The sequence below is a fragment of the Scyliorhinus torazame genome, chromosome 3 (assembly GCF_047496885.1).
Source record: "Scyliorhinus torazame isolate Kashiwa2021f chromosome 3, sScyTor2.1, whole genome shotgun sequence".
NCBI classification, from domain to species: domain Eukaryota; kingdom Metazoa; phylum Chordata; class Chondrichthyes; order Carcharhiniformes; family Scyliorhinidae; genus Scyliorhinus; species Scyliorhinus torazame.
Genome location: NC_092709.1, coordinates 138,393,866 through 138,410,573, shown reverse-complemented (window position 1 = coordinate 138,410,573; position 16,708 = coordinate 138,393,866). Strand labels below are relative to the sequence as shown.

Genomic DNA, 16,708 nt, shown 5'->3' with positions numbered 1-16,708 from the left:
GTGCTACAATTGACCCCAGTGTCACTGGAGTGTTCACACGGTGCTACAATTGCCCCCAGTGTCACTGGAGTGTTCACACGGTGCTACAATTGATCCCAGTGTCACTGGAATGTTCACAGGGTGCTACAATTGACCCCAGTGTCACTGGAGTGTTCACACGGTGCTACAATTGACCCCAGTGTCACTGGAGTGTTCACACGGTGCTACAATTGACCCCAGTGTCACTGGAGTGTTCACAGGGTGCTACAATTGCCCCCAGTGTCACTGCAATGTTCACACGGTGCTACAATTGACCCCAGTGCCACTGGAGTGTTCACACGGTGCTACAATTGACCCCAGTGTCACTGGAGTGTTCACACGGTGCTACAATTGACCCCAGTGTCACTGGAATGTTCACAAGGTGCTACAATTGACCCCAGTGTCACTGGAATGTTCACACGGTGCTACAATTGACCCCAGTGTCACTGGAGTGTTCACACGGTGCTACAGTTGACCCCAGTGTCACTGGAGTGTTCACACGGTGCTACAATTGGCCCCAGTGTCACTGGAGTGTTCACACGGTGCTACAATTGACCCCAGTGTCACTGGAATGTTCACAGGGTGCTACAATTGCCCCCAGTGTCACTGGAGTGTTCACACGGTGCTACAATTGCCCCCAGTGTCACTGGAGTGTTCACACGGTGCTACAATTGCCCCCAGTGTCACTGGAGTGTTCATACGGTGCTACAATTGACCCCAGTGTCACTGGAGTGTTCACACAGTGCTACAATTGACCCCAGTGTCACTGGAGTGTTCACACGGTGCTACAATTGATCCCAGTGTCACTGCAATGTTCACACGGTGCTACAATTGACCCCAGTGTCACTGGAGTGTTCACAGGGTGCTACAATTGCCCCCAGTGTCACTGGAGTGTTCACACGGTGCTACAATTGATCCCAGTGTCACTGGAATGTTCACACGGTGCTACAATTGATCCCAGTGTCACTGGAATGTTCACAGGGTGCTACAATTGACCCCAGTGTCACTGGAGTGTTCACACAGTGCTACAATTGACCCCAGTGTCACTGGAGTGTTCACACGGTGCTACAATTGACCCCAGTGTCACTGGAATGTTCACAGGGTGCTACAATTGACCCCAGTGTCACTGGAGTGTTCACACAGTGCTACAATTGACCCCAGTGTCACTGGAGTGTTCACACAGTGCTACAATTGACCCCAGTGTCACCGGAGTGTTCACACAGTGCTACAATTGACCCCAGTGTCACTGTAGTGTTCACACGGTGCTACAATTGACCCCAGTGTCACTGGAGTGTTCACACAGTGCTACAGTTGACCCTAGTGTCACTGGAGTGTTCACACGGTGCTACAATTGACCCTAGTGTCACTGCAATGTTCACAGGTTTTTAACCATTGATCCCCGTGTCACTGGAGTGTTCACAGGTTTCTACAATAGAGTGCAGTGTCACTGAACAAGTGCAAATTTCAACTGAGGACTTTCACCTGATCACTGGGCAATGATCACAGGAAAAAGATGTGTCTTTGTGGATACTGAGCAAGAAAGGCATTGGGCTGAAATCTGTACCCTGCTTCCACACAAACCATATTCACTTGCCCAAATGCTACCCCTCAACCTTGGACATTTACAACAATAAACTGAGATGGGGTGAAAGTAAAAATAAACTGTAATCAAATAAATATTACAATTGCTCAAGAAACCATTACAGTGTGGAACACACGTTCATTTACAGATATCTGAGGATTACTATGACCCATAACAGTCTCACATTACTCAAAAATGACAATCAATTGTGATTTTGTTTTACTTTTTAATGTGGGTTTGAACTTTCATTTAGTCAGCAGGTGTGCGGCCCATGAAAAAAATCGATCACTAACTTTAAAGATCTCACACTAAAGCCATTGAGAAGTTCTCACAGATAGAGCTTCTGCTAACACAGTGAAGTATGCAAATACAGTTCTGCTGAACGTTGTTTATCCAAACTTGCAGTATACACCAAGGTCAGTAATGCACATGAAGGCAAGCAGAAGTTCTAACTGCCCGATTTCATTCAGAAACTTATCTCTCGGAATTTTACCAAAACAGATGGAAATAATTCAACATGTCTCCCTCGCATTGTATCTCTTGCAACTAAAACAACGTGCATGACTGTAGCATCTTTATTGGAGTAAAACTTTGCAAGGCGCTGTCCAGGAACATTATTGGACAATAAAAATCAACACCAAACAAAAGAAAGAGTTATTAGGACAGGTGGTCAAATGTTTAGTCAAAGAGATAGATTTTGAGATATGTCTTCAATGAGGAGGGAGAGATAAAGCAGTGGAAGGTTTTGGAAGGGAACTTCACGCCATCACCCCCATTGCAAACCCTCCCCCTTCAGGCATTCCCGCCTCTCCCGCCCTGGGACCCCTGCCACTTAACTGTCCTCTGGTTCCTGTGACTTAGTGGCAGGCAGCTCCCTGCAGTACCACTTCTAGCCGTTGCAGCGCTGCAGAGACTGGAGAGCTGCCGCACCCTCTGATTGTCTGGCAGCTCTCCAAGTTGGAACTTCTTCCTGAGTGAGGTGCGTAATGCCAATTGATGCTCATTAGAGCGAAATATAGCCTCAGCCCTGCTGGAGTCAGGGGGATATGTGACCCACCAACACTTCGGATGGCGGAGGTGAGCCCCCACCATGCTAAAAATGCAGGCCCAGGTTTTCATTAGTGGAATGTCCAAAACACAGTTTGTGCACTTTACACCTAGCAGGAAAAGGACGAAACTTCCCAGAGAGGTCCGGTACCTTTTTGCAAATGTAAGTTACCCTTTTGGATATGGTCGCAGGGCACCCTTTGGGAGTGGTCAGTTGGTGGCATAGGTTGGCATGGATAGGGCAAATGGAGGGGGTGATGCGATGTGAGGGGTGATTGATAGAGGGCAGTTTTATGTTTTATTAAGTTTTTCACAGTGCTGGGGCACCGAGGCAGGCCATTGCGTCCAGCCTGCCTCCACACCCTGTAGCCGCCTTCGTCCAGGGGTGGCGTGCCCTTTCACCCGAAACCTCTAGAACGTAATTCCGACCATCCAGGGCACTTTTTCCCGGGTCAGTTTTGCAGATGCAGGAACTGTCCCAACTCTGCACTTCCAAACCGGGAGTGAACGTTTGGGATTCAGAGTTCGGGGCTGGAGGGCGCAATTCTGCCGAATGGCAAAAAACACAGTGATTCCTGTTGGCCCGAGGAGTGACCCCGGCGTGCTATTCAATGGCACTTCAAAAACATGTTATCCTCAGTCGGGTTTTCAGTGCCATTCACTGGCACACCGGGGTTTTTGCTGGAACTGAGGGGCGCGACCTAATCTCTCTGACAGGTCCCTCTTCTCAGACACTGTGGCAACCTTTTTAAAGAGCTCCCCGATCTCAGGATGCTGGTGCAGCCCCCCTATCCTAATCACAATCAAGGGACCCCCCCCCCCAGTATCACCCTACACCCCTCCCCACACCCCTCCTTTGAGCCCCTATTCCTCCTCTTGCACCCCCCAGTCCCTTCTTCAGCCCCAACCACATTCCCCCCCTTTCAGGCCCACCCTTGTAATGCAGATCAATGCCAGCAGCGCGGGTTCAATTCCCGTACCGGCCTCCCCGAACAGGTGCCGGAATGTGGTGACTACGGGCTTTTCACAGTAACTTCATTGAAGCCTACTTGTGACAATAAGTTATTATTATTAGCTTGAGGTTTGCTGGCTGCTCTCCCCATCTGCAGCCTTTAAAACCTTTGAACAGTCAGTGTCTAAAAATTAAAGTTCTCTAATAATAAAGTGAAAATGTTCCCATCTGTACCCATAAACTCTTTAAAGGGTGTTCCAGCATGTCAAGTTTAAAGATCAATGAGATTAAGGTAAAAGCATTCCCTTTAGTGTGGTAGAAACATTTGAAGTGGTTTTCCTATGGGAAGTTTCATTATCCTATCAAGTATTAAAGCCTGCTTGTATGCCTAGAAGGCTAACTGCTTTGAAAAGCATTGTTTACATTCAATTTCACATATCATTTCCTCTTAAAAGCTTTTTGAGTGACATGTAAAGGCAGTTTCAAAGGAGGTATTAAGATTGTTTATTTATATAGTCTGAAAGGATCAATTAACTCAGGGAAACAGCTAATTTTCTCACCATAGTTTTTTTAAAAAGTGGCTGCCTCTTTGTTCTCATGTGCTTCCTAGACAGAACAGGTGTGGGGTACTTTCACTTTATTATGAGAGAACTTTAAATGTTAAAAATATTAATCTTTTATTGTCACAAGTATGAAGTTACTGTGAAAAGCCCCTCATCGCCACATTCCGGCGCCTGTTCGGGTAAGCTGGTGCTGACTATTTGAAGGATTTAAAGGCTGCAAATGTTCAGAGCAACCAAACGATCCCCATCCCAGGAAAGATTTTAACCTGAGCCATTCCAGCTCAGCACAAGACCCTTGACCCTTACCCCCATGAAGGACCTCCCTCCGCACCCTGGAGGCATTTGTAGAGAGGTACTTGTCACCCTCAGAGTGCAAGGTGTCAGGTGCACGTTTCTGAGGACTGGCACCAATTCACAATAGCGCACCATTTGGCTGTGGGGGAGGGGTGGGGATGGGGGGGAACCTGGAGCATCCTAGGAGTCTGTTGAATCAGGCATCCTTCCCATCAATTATATTCAAAACAGCTCTAATGAGCTATTTGCATGTTCCAGGCAGGTCTGTGCGGGAATCTTGTTGGGGATGTCAGGAAGCTTGTTGGGACTGGCAGGAAGGGCTGGGAAACTCGGAATGCATTTCATGACTGTCGTGGTTCAGTGGGCCATCGAGATTTCCTCCTTTGGAGGGTGGCCTCAAAGAATCCCGGCCTAGATGGATGAAAGTGAGGGCGACACGGTGGCGCAGTGGTTCGCACTTCTGCTTCACGCCGCCGAGGGCCCAGGTTTGATCCCGGCCCTGGGTCACTGTTCGTGTGGTGTTTGCACATTCTCCCCATGTCTGCGTGGGTCTCACCCCCACAACTTGAAGATGTGCAAGGTAGGTGGATTTGCCACGCTAAATTGTCCCTTAATAAAAAAAATTAGATGGATGGAAGTACAATTGCCATTGGTGTGTACGACAAAACTGGAAATGTTCCAGAATCATCAGAATGCAGACTGGAACTGGAGAATCATTCACAGTGCATTACTGATTGCAGTCCAGCATCTTTCCATGTGGAAAATTGCCCAGGTATCCCATGTCCACAAAAAGGACAAATTTAAACTGTCCAATTACCAACCCATCTCTGCCTACACCTACTGCAGCCTTGGGAAAGCGGGAGCATAATCAAAGACCCCTCCCACCCGGGTTATTCTCTCTTCCAACTTCTTCCATCGGGCAGGAGATACAAAAGTCTGAGAACACACACTGACAGATTCAAAAACAGTTTCTTCCCCGCTGTTAGACTCCTGAATGACCATCTTATGGACGGAATTGATCTCTCCATGCATCTTCTCTACTGAGTAGCACTACACTCCATATGGTTCACCCGATGTCTATGTATTTACATTGGGTATTTGTGGTATGTACTTGTGGTATGTACTATATTTTTCATGAATGTAACAATCTGTCTGGACTGTACGCAGAACAATACTTTTCAGTTTACCTCATGACAATAAATCCAAATCCAAATCCACCCACCTACTCTCGATCACCCACAAAATAAGGGAAGGTATTGTCTAGGGTGCTATCAAGTGGCACGTACACAGTAATGACCCCTCCTTACCAATGCTCAGTTTGGGTTCCTCCAGTGCCAGTCAGCTCCTGACTTCACTACAGCCTTGGTCCAAACATGACTGAACTCGAGGTGAGATGAGAGTGACTACTGTTGACATCGAGGCAGTATTTGATTGAATGTGACCTCAAGAAGCCCTAGCAAAATTGAAGTCAATAGGAATCAGGGGGTAAACTCTCCACCAGTTGGGTACATGCCTCACACAAAGGAAGATGGCTGTGTTTGTTAGAGGCCAACCTTCTAAGCCCAGATCATTACTGCAATCATTCCTCAGGGTAGTGTCCTAGGCCCAACCATCTTCAGCTGCTTCATCAAAGGCTTTCTCAACTTTATAATATGGTCAGGAGTGGGATGTTCAGTAATGACTGCACAACATTCAGTCCTCCTCAGATAGTAAAGCAGTCCATGTCCATATGCAGAAAGACCTGCACAACATTTGGGATTGGGCTGATATGTGACAAGTAACATTTGTGCCATGCAAGTGCCAGGCAGTGATCATCGCCAACAAAAGAGAATCTAACCATCTCCCTATGATATTCAACAGCATCACATCGCTGAATCCCCTACTCTCAACATCCTTGTAGGTTGTCATTGACCAGAAACTTAACTGGATTAAATGCATAAATACTGTGGCTACAAGAGCAGTTCAAAGACTGGTAATTCTGCAGTGAGTAACTCACCTGACTCCCGAAGCCTGCCCATCATCTACAAGGCACAAGTCAGGAGTGTAATGGAATACTCTCCACTTGCCTGGATGAGTGCAGCTCCAACAACACATAAGAAGCTCAACACCATCAAGGACAAAGCAGCCCGTTTGATATAGTGGCAGCAGTGTGAAATATATACAGGATGCATTGCAGAAACTTACCAAGGCTCCTTGGGTACCTTCCAAACCCACAACCTCTACCACCTAAAAGAACAAAAGCAGCAGATACCTGGGAATGCCACCACCTGCAAGTTCCCCTTCCAAACCACTCACCATCGTGACCTGGAAATATATCACCATTCCTTCACTGTTGCTGAGTCAAAATCCTGGAATTCCCTCCCGAACAGCACCAGGGTGTACCTGCACCTCATGAATTGCAGCGGTTTAGTAAGGCAGCTGACCATCACCTTTTCAAAGGTAATTAGAGATGGGCAACAAATGCTGGCCTTGTCAACAAAGCCCGCATCCCAAGAAATGTATTTTTTGTAAATTCTACTGGAGAGAAGAGAATCTAACTTTGCAAGTTTCTAGGAGGCTGTTCAGTTGTCAAATCTACTAGAGCAATTCAAAACAAATTCTACTGCCCTGCTCTCTCCTCAGAATTCTGTATCTTTCTCGGCTCAAGCATTGGTCCAGTTTTTTAATGCTTTCTGATATGATTGAATGACTTGAACATTATTTTGCTGTGAAAAATAATTTGGTTTTGCTTGCTTGTCTGGTGTGGTTCATTGATCAGAGACAAATACAAATAGATTCAACATTGTAAGTCCCACCTTCTGCACTGTAAATTCTATGATAAGTCAACTTTGTAAAGAATTCTGCATTAGTAGACCATCTAAAGTTCACAGTTAGACATTTCCCTCAGCGATCTCTATGTGAAAAAATATATATTCAGGGTTCAAGCACATTATCTTTTACAGACCTCGATTTACAAAGGAGATTCAGAGTTCCAGCTTCTTGGTGCCAGAAATTCCTAAGAAAAAACTGGGGAAGATAAGTGTTTCACAGTAACTTAGGTACTGTCTGGTCTTGATCTTTCATGCTCGATTTAAAGCTGCATGCTATCATGCAGGTATTTTGAAAAATAAGCCAGTGTGGGAAAAATCTTACTGACAGGATTAATGTAGTAATGGGCTATCAATATTAACTGTTTCGATTTTGTCTCCTGTTTCTCCTTCATGTTCTGACTCCTACGGCAAAACCACATAGATCAAAGGACGACTGGCAACAAAAATATTTTCCCAAGTTTAGGCTGTTTTACTGGAGGTGGTTAGGGGGAGTGCCTCTCATCTTAATGTGTTCACAGAACCTAAATTCTGGCTTTCCTTTGCCCCACACAAGTTGTCATTGCTCTAAATGAGGAATGTTGGTTGAGTTGATTTAATTCTTTTTTAAATAGATACAGATTTGACATTGAGGTAAAGCACTGTGGATTCAGTTTGGCACAGTCTTCAAGAGTCCAGTTAGTGAAAAACAAGAAGTTATTCAATATGAACCATTTTTTAAAGGCAAAACACAACTATTTGGCCAGAGGATGTGACAAACAGTTAGACTATACATTGCTGAATAACACGAGCTGGTGTGGCATGTAGCTTGCACACCCAGAAGCAGCTGGCATTCATTCTTACAAACCTGCCGCCCAAAGATGCCAAATAAAGCGTCGATTGGGCCATATTTCATTTCATTTTCATTTTTTCATTTTCATTTCATTTCATTTGAGTGTTGGATAGATTCCGGGCCACAGACCGAGAGTATTCTGTGCAGTCAGAGCAGCTTTTAAAAATTCATTTGAGGGTTCTGGGCGCCACTGACGAGGCTAACATTTATTCCCCATCCCTAATTGCCCGGGATGAGGTGGTGGTGAGCTGCCTTCTTGAAGCCCTGCAGTCCATGTGGCCATGTCGGGATATCCGGTGTTGGAGCTCGTCAGCCGTGAACTGGCGCAAGGTCGCAGCCTGTCATTTTAAAGAACCACTGTGACCTCTTCAGCAGCGCATTGCAGAAGTGGACCTCTTGAAATCTCAGCTTCCTAAATCATAACTTTAAGTCAGCATAATCTACCTCTACCGCAAAGCACTTACAGTGGCCAAAGAACACAGAGCAGCCAAGATCTGTCCTCAGTCAAGCCTGCCTGTTGAAAAAAGGGGAAATACGGTTGGTGTAAATCCCGCTCTAAAATCGTTTGATTCCATTTTGCCTGTATTATGGCAGTCGGTTGCTTTTTTAATGAGCACCACTACCTACAATTTGTATAGCCTGTGCGGCCTCCCAATAACCATGTTATCCCAGACCTGGGGTGATGATGTTGTGAATGCAACCTGACATTTTCACTGCCTATAATACATTGGGGTATGCATGCTTCGCCATAGGGCAGGGTTTCCACCCCTTGTGGCCTATTTTCTGTCTGCAGATGCGCTTGCCATTGACCGCCGGCGAGATCTTCTGGTCTCGCCAATGTCAACAGCGTTTTGCATGGTTTGCCCATCCCACTATTGGGGAACCCACCGGGGGGTGTCGTCTTCGACCATGAAGGGCCCGGGCAATCCTGCCCATCGACTCACTGCAGTTCACAAATAAAGGCGACTTATTGAATATAAACAAAACAGGCAGCACGGTGGCGCAGTGGTAGCACTGCTGCCTCATGACGTCGAGATCCCAGGTTCGATCCCAGCTCTGGGTCACTGTCCGTGTGGAGTTTGCACATTCTCCCCGTGTTTGCGTGGGTTTCGCCCCCACAACCCAAAGACGTCAGGGTAGGTGGATTGGCCATGCTAAATTGCCCGTTAACTGGAAAAAATGAATTGGGTACTCCAAATTAAAAAAATATATATAAACAAAACCTTCTGCCAATTGTTCTTTGAACTATGTGGATGTATGCCGGAAAAATGCTCTGAGTATTACAAACTGTTTTGGTCAAATATCTTCAAAGGGATGTTAATGTCTGGAGGAAAGTCAGTGAAGAGGGACAACAGTAAGTCTAGGAATTAGGACGCAACTTATGAGGAGGTAATCAGAACTGAACTTTATTTCTTAGAGAGAAAAAAGATTGGTAAGGGATAAGATCAAAGATTTAAAATGCTGAATACAAGTGCTGGATTAAAAACCAAAAGCAAAATATCATGGATACTGGAAATCTGAAATAAAAACAAAACATATTGGAAACGTTCAGCAGGTCAGACAGCATCTGTGGAAAGAAACTGAGTTAATGGGCTTGATTTTCATTCATGAGGCAGGTGCTAGTTGTTGGGAACATTTCCATCTCGCCCAGCCCCGCTAGGGAGAAAGTGTCCTGAAAAATGGGTTTTGCATTATGTTCAGGGGCAGGTGCGGGTTGCTGTTGAGCCAGAAGACCCAGGAAAGATTTCGGAGGCAGCAGCGGGGGCTGCTGGGTGCCAAGGCGGGCTATTTGAAAGACCTACTTTGGTGCTGTGGGACTGCGTTCAGTTATAATGAAACAAATAGGCATTCTAGCCCTTACTCCTCACACACCGCATAATCTATCCGTTCCACCTCATGCACTCTCCCACCCACCTCCATGACCCCTCGTGACCCCATGCCAAAGTATGCCCCAGCCCACCCACCTGCTGGGGTCCCACATTTTCCCATACCATACAAAACTGTGGCAATTCCATGCCCACTCACCCATTATACACTGTATAAAACCAATGAACTCTATAGTGACAATAGAATGTATAAAAAAGCTTTTAAAATAGTTATTCAATGATAACTTTCCACGTTTCCATGTTTTGAAAGATAATTTGAAAACGTCCTCCTCATTCTCCATGCCAAGGTATGCCCTCAACCCACCCCCTATGGGCACTCATGCCCAATGCAAAGGTATGCCCCCAGATACCACATATGGCCCCTCATACCCCCATGTCAAGGTGTGCCCCTACCCATTCCCAAATCCCCTAATGCCCTCAAACCCCCACAGCCACCATGCCATGTTATGGCATTTCCATGCTCATTCACCCACAATATACTGCATAGAACCAAGGAATCCGATAGTGACAATCAGATGTATATAAAAGCTTTAAAAAAACGGTCATTCAATAATAATTTTCCACTTCCTGAAAAAAAATCCTTTTTACTACAGGCCAATAAAAGTGTTAATCATCCAGACCTTTTAAAGTATCAACGCTGAAACAGCAAGCACTTGAAACCTCGTTATCGTGTTGAAATAATGATTGTGGAATTGACAGATGAGAGCCAGTGCTGTCAATCAAGCAATTTTATTCACTGGATCCCAGGGAATTCAATACTCTAGTTTATATCTGGGCTCACAGCCAAGCCTCATTATGTATTATACATTGAATGGTAGAACCCTCAAGAGTATTGAAAGTCAGAGAGATCTAGGTGTACAGGTCCACTGGCCACTGAAAGGGGCAACACAGGTGGAGAAGGTGGTCAAGAAGGCATACGGCATGCTTGCCTTCATTGGCCGGGGCATTGAGTATAAGAATTGGCAAGTCATGTTGCAGCTGTATAGAACCTTATCGGCCACACTTGGAGTATAGTGTTCAATTCTGGTCGCCACACTACCAGAAGGATGTGGAGGCTTTAGAGAGGGTGCAGAAGAGATTTACCAGGATGTTGTCTGGTATGGAGGGCATTAGCTATGAGGAGCGGTTGAATAAACTCGGTTTGTTCTCACTGGAACGACGGAGTTTGAGGGGCGACCTGGTAGAGGTCTACAAAATTATGAGGGGCATAGACAGAGTGGATAGTCAGAGGCTTTTCCCCAGGGTAGAGGGGTCAATTACTAGGGCCATAAGTTTAAGGTGCGAGGGGCAAGGTTTAGAGGAGGTGTACAAGGCAAGTGTTTTTACACAGAGGGTAGTGGGTGCCTGGAACTCGCTGCCGGAGGAGGTGGTGGAAGCAGGGACGATAGTGACATTTAAGGGGCATCTTGACAAATACATGAATAGAATGGGAATAGAGGGATACGGACCCAGGAAGTGTAGAAGATTTTAGTTCAGACGGGCAGCAAGGTCGGCACGGGCTTGGAAGGCCGAAGGGCCTGTTCCGTTGCTGTACCTTTCTTTGTTCTTTGTTCTTGTATTCTTAAATGCATTCCAAATGGTCTGTTCCTACTCCTATTTCTTAGGTTCTTCTATAAACTAGGAATGGATACAAAACATCCAAAAAATAATGCCTGCATTTACTGATACATCAACTGAATATTGTACCATCAGAATTGAGGAACACTTATGTTTTGTGGAAACCATGTTAGGTGAAAGTCTTGAAGCAGTTTTCTTAATCTTCCAAGAATCCGAGATGCCCACAAACACAAATTGTGAAATTCTGAGAAAAAGACTGCAGTCATCCAAAGGTCACTTTTAATTGCCATTTAATTGTTGGATGTGCTGTCTTTCAGATAAAACATTAACCTTGTCTGCTCTCTCAAGTGGACATGAAAGATCCAAAGGCACTATTTTGAAGAACTGCAGTGGCATTTTCCCCAGTGTCCTGGCCAACATTTATCCTTCAATCAACATCACCCCCAAAAAAAGCTTGTCCTGGCATTACCACATTGTTTTTTGTGAGACAGACTATGTGCATATTGGCTGCTATGCTTCCTAATTTACAGCAATCATTACATTTTAAAAGTTGAATTGGGTATAAAGCGCTTTGGGACTTGGAGGTTGAGAAAGATGATATATAAATACACGTCTTTCTTTTCTTCATTCTTAAAAGGTTCAAGCTTAGACAGTTTTATGGGTTACGTGAATAATTTGCCTTTTCTTTGCAATTTGAATAACTCAAGTCTACGAAACATGGCGCCACATCCAAACCTCAGCAACTTCGACTACAGCAGCATAGCCGATTGAAACCTGTTAACCATGGATGAGAATTCCTCTGGTAGCTCCATGTAGTAAACTGTAACCACATTTGTGATGATTCTCCTTCTGATCACAATTTCTAGAACTGTAGAGTATTACGGCACATTAAAAGGTCATTCAGCCCTTTACGTCTGTGCTAGCTCTTTACTTACACAAAATAATTCCCACCATCCTGCTCTCTCTCACTCCCAAATCTTTGTGTCTTCCCCTACTTCAAAAATTCCTCCAATTAATGTCTTTAAATTGCGATGTTTTTTTTCTCAGCTGCTCACTGAAAAGAATTCTATGCTCCAATGATCCTTTGGACAAAGAGATTTCTCCTTTAGTCGTTGCCATAATTTCAAATTATGAAAACATACAAGTTTTTTTCATTATGCAGTTAAAATTTCACCAGAAATAGCACACAAAATAAATCATCATGCATCTTTCTAATGTCACCGAACATAATAACCAGAAGAGTCTTCAACCCATATTGGTCAGTATGAAATATACCCGACATCAGACTACCTTTGCTATAATATCACAACAAGCACACAAGGCTTGCCACAAAAGTGTGCTGAAACGAAACCATTCTCTAAATAGGCACCATAACTTGTTTATCAACAGAATGGCCTATGGGAGCGAGAAAATTATGTTGGTTAGCCAAGCATAATAGTGTCATTCTTCATCCAGCATGGAATCCTCCTGCACTCCACAGTCCATAATAAAAATCAATAGGTATATTGGTACCTTGCTAAATACACACAGGGCTTTGTCGCTGTGAGTCAGAGGCATGGCTGGCCTGTGCAGGTCAGGTAAAACTCTGGCGCCAGAAGCGATCTGTTTTTTGTTAAACAATCTGCAGCTGTCAACATTAAATTAATGTGGAAGCTGCCCAGATGCATTTTGTTCGATCAAACGTGACCGTGGAGCTAATTCATTTTGAAAAAGCTGAAGAGTACACCATCGGATCATCACAAATCTACCCACCATTTTACAGTGGTGATTACTTACTCCCTTTCTACTTATGCCTACCCAGAAAACAGCACGTCAACGGTGATTTATGATGACTCAGATAGTTCCCAAAATACTCTTGCTGATTATCACCTAGTGCATTTGTACCTTGTGCCCTAATACTGGAAAGGCTGACATAGTTATTGATGAGTAACCATGCGTTGAGCTCTACACCAATCTACTCCATATTCCTTTGACAGCTGTAAATACCCACCCTGCCACCTGAGCACGCTGAACATCGAACATCTATATTAAAGTAAGTTATAGAATATAAATGATATTCAAATATTTGCGGAATATCCGAGTTATTTGGAAAGCAGTTGGATAAAAGAATGTGGTTATTTTTGTTTGTCAAACAGGGCAATCAGACAACGCCAATTGTCATTAAAAATGTTTCATTTTCTTCGGTTGTTACTGTAAAAAGCCATGAAAGCATCAATGTCCTCCTAAATTTCTTCCTCAATTATGGCAAATTTATAAGCTGGATTTTACTGTGACGAAGTCGGTATCACTGAAGACTGGTATCACTGCCAGTTATCCTCTCCACCTAATAGTCAGTTCCATATTGACTTGACGTGAAGCATTATGTACAATAGGCAGATGGGGCAATAATGCCATATTGTGCTATTTGTCAGGACAAATTTCTTCACCATCATGTCGTCCTCAATACAACATTCTCAGTAATATTCAGGCATCAGGAACAGCTCCAAATAGAACCTCACCCACTGTAGGAAATGCTCACATTTTTACTGGATTAAAAGGCCATCAACTTCTTTTAGGGATAGGCATTATCATTATTGTCTCTGTACAGGAACGGAGATTCTGCAGTTTCAATATGGTTGTCTGGATATCAGGGGAGCAGAAAGCGGCTTTCTTCTCACAATGTAAAAGTGCTTTAGTGGCTTCCCATCCATGCCAATCAGGCTTCTTCATGCCCTCAATACCTCTACTCTTCATCTACAAAGTGTCCGTCACTTAAATTCTGACATGCATTCACCTCGGGGAAACTTCACTCGGATTTTAATTGCTTGATGCAGCCCCTTTGTGGCCCACAATCTGACACCTGCATTTTGAAACATGTCACAGAATCAAAACTAAATGCTTATTAGTTTACAAAGCAAATGTGGCCCATAACGAGAGAGCGATTGAGGGAGAATATTGTGACAGGTGAATAACTCCGTATACATTGATCTATCCTTCACTATGAATAACAGACACAGAAAGCCCAGGGAAAGGAGAGCATATGGAGAGTCAGAGGTGGGGGAAAGTAGGAAAGACATGTCAGCTGTGAGTTTATGACACACATTGCTTCTCAGTGCACATGAACTCTCATCAAATTATATCTTTAAATCCTCACTCCTTTTGCTGTCATTTCATGTGAACTCTGCTCATTGGGACCTCGTTCTTCCTCTTTCCCTCATTTAAACATTACTGAGGAATGGATGCACGAGGCCCAAAATCCCCCCAAAAGACCTAAGACACATGCCAGCTGTTTGCTCTACGGCCCCTGTCCGGTGCCCTCCCACGGGATCAGCTGTGGGCAGATGATGCCCCTCCAGCAGCGTGGTGCCAGGTGTGTGGGGGGAGGGGGAGGGGGGTTTGGGGCATTCATACGGCTGGTGTCATCTGTGTCACAGTGGGCGTTCAGTGGGGTGCATAGCAAGATGGCTGCCTTGCAGGCTGTGGCAATGGCGGCCCGTGCCTGGACACCCTGGTCCCGGTAGGTCACCATGATCTCTCAGCCCATCCCCTGGTCATCCCTTGCTAATCCCTCTGACCCTGGCTGATGCTCCCCCTAGCCAGCGGCAGCACCGGCAGCCCACGGTTTCGCCCTTGGGAACATGTCCTACCTCCTCCCTCAGCAGCTACAGCATCTGCCAGCTATGATTTTCAGCTGAAGCGCAATTCTCCGTCCAATTGTGTTTCCTGATTCCAGCGTCCGCCTACGGAGAATCCCACCCAGGGTCTTTTGAACCAGGGTTCCATTCCGGTATTTTCCTTCCAGTTATAACATTAACTGGGATTGTAACACTTTGTAAGGTGAATGCACTATAACATGTGTTTTTCAACAGTAACCCATGCCGAGGTTCATGTCAAGTTAATGAGCCAGTTATAACATTGGCCATTCCAAGCTGCTAAGCTGCATGATAAATCTCCAAAAAGCTGGAGCATTTGGTTAACTTAAGAAGGAATATTACTCCAGCTATCTTAAGAATTGGATTGGAAGTTTGTTTTATTGTGTCATGACACATTTAATAAATCTGCAGAATGTTTTCACCCAGTTTTTGCGAGCACACCAAGCAAGCGGTGCTGTGTGACATTTATAAAAGAAATAGCGCTTATTCTGTCACCCAGAGGTACAATTGACAGAACTAGGATAGCGACTAATCTGGAAAATGTTTGTTCCTGTAGAGCTTATTTTCAAATGAGTTTGGGTTTCAAATGAGGCTATAATGTTAAGTTATAATTATACATTGCAACCTCTCCAATGCAGAAATCTATTCTTCATAAATATCTGGAGCATTGAATAAAGTAAATTACCATAACTGTGCAGTCTCTGAGTGCTACAGGTGCTTGCTAAACTTTTTGGGCTGGATTCTCCGATTTTGGGGCTATGTCCGAAGGATCCGTGGCGTTTTCTGTGGGAAAAATTGGTGAGGTCCCAGCACCAATCCTCCAGCCGGTGAGGGGCTAGCAGCCGCACCACATAAAATGCACGGCTTTCCCGATGTAAACGTCCGGAGAATTGTCGGGTCCATGGCCGCGCATGCGCGTGGCGATGACCTGCAGCTGTCGCGCCGTACATCCTGGCGCCGGTTGTGCGCGGACGCGACCTGCCAGATAGTGCCCCCCTGGGTAACCCCTCGCCATCCCCAGGTCACCCCCCCCCCACACCAATACTCCCAGCCCTCCCCGGCCAGCAGCACGGCTCCCGTCTGACTTTTCACGGCACTGGACATAGTCCGCAGCCGCCACGCCGGTTTCCCGACCACTGAAGCCATGAGTCAACCACGTGGTCGGGAACTCGGCCCATCGGGGACGGAGCATTGGGAGAGGGCCTTCAGGTAATGCGCTGAGGCCGTCCTGTCATGTTATTCACATTGGGGTAACACGGACTGCAACTGGATGCAGTTGTACTGGAAAGCAGGCACCAAACTTAGACATTGGTTCAATATGATTTATTGAACTTCTGTGACAATGCACACAGCTGGCTGTGGGTTGACACTCTACTAATCTAAGTGTACTAACTCTAACTTACTAGACCAGGCTAGCTCTGATCCACGTGAAGAAGGTGCTAAATAATATATACACCCTGACTGTCACTACAGTTGTCACCAGTGGAAAGAGGCGGAGTGCTGATGCCTCGTGTGTTTTATAGTAGGAAGCCCCCCTC

The 16,708-nt window shown here is 45.2% G+C and overlaps 1 long non-coding RNA gene across 1 annotated transcript; it reads left to right on the top strand.

Annotated features, from left to right (window-relative positions):
- Nucleotides 1-2,579: 2,579 nt before the first annotated feature.
- LOC140409530 (uncharacterized) lies at nt 2,580-13,561 on the top strand. The gene is made up of 3 exons (XR_011940371.1): nt 2,580-2,810; nt 7,399-7,494; nt 13,515-13,561. It is a non-coding gene; the product is annotated as an uncharacterized lncRNA (long non-coding RNA).
- Nucleotides 13,562-16,708: the final 3,147 nt, after the last annotated feature.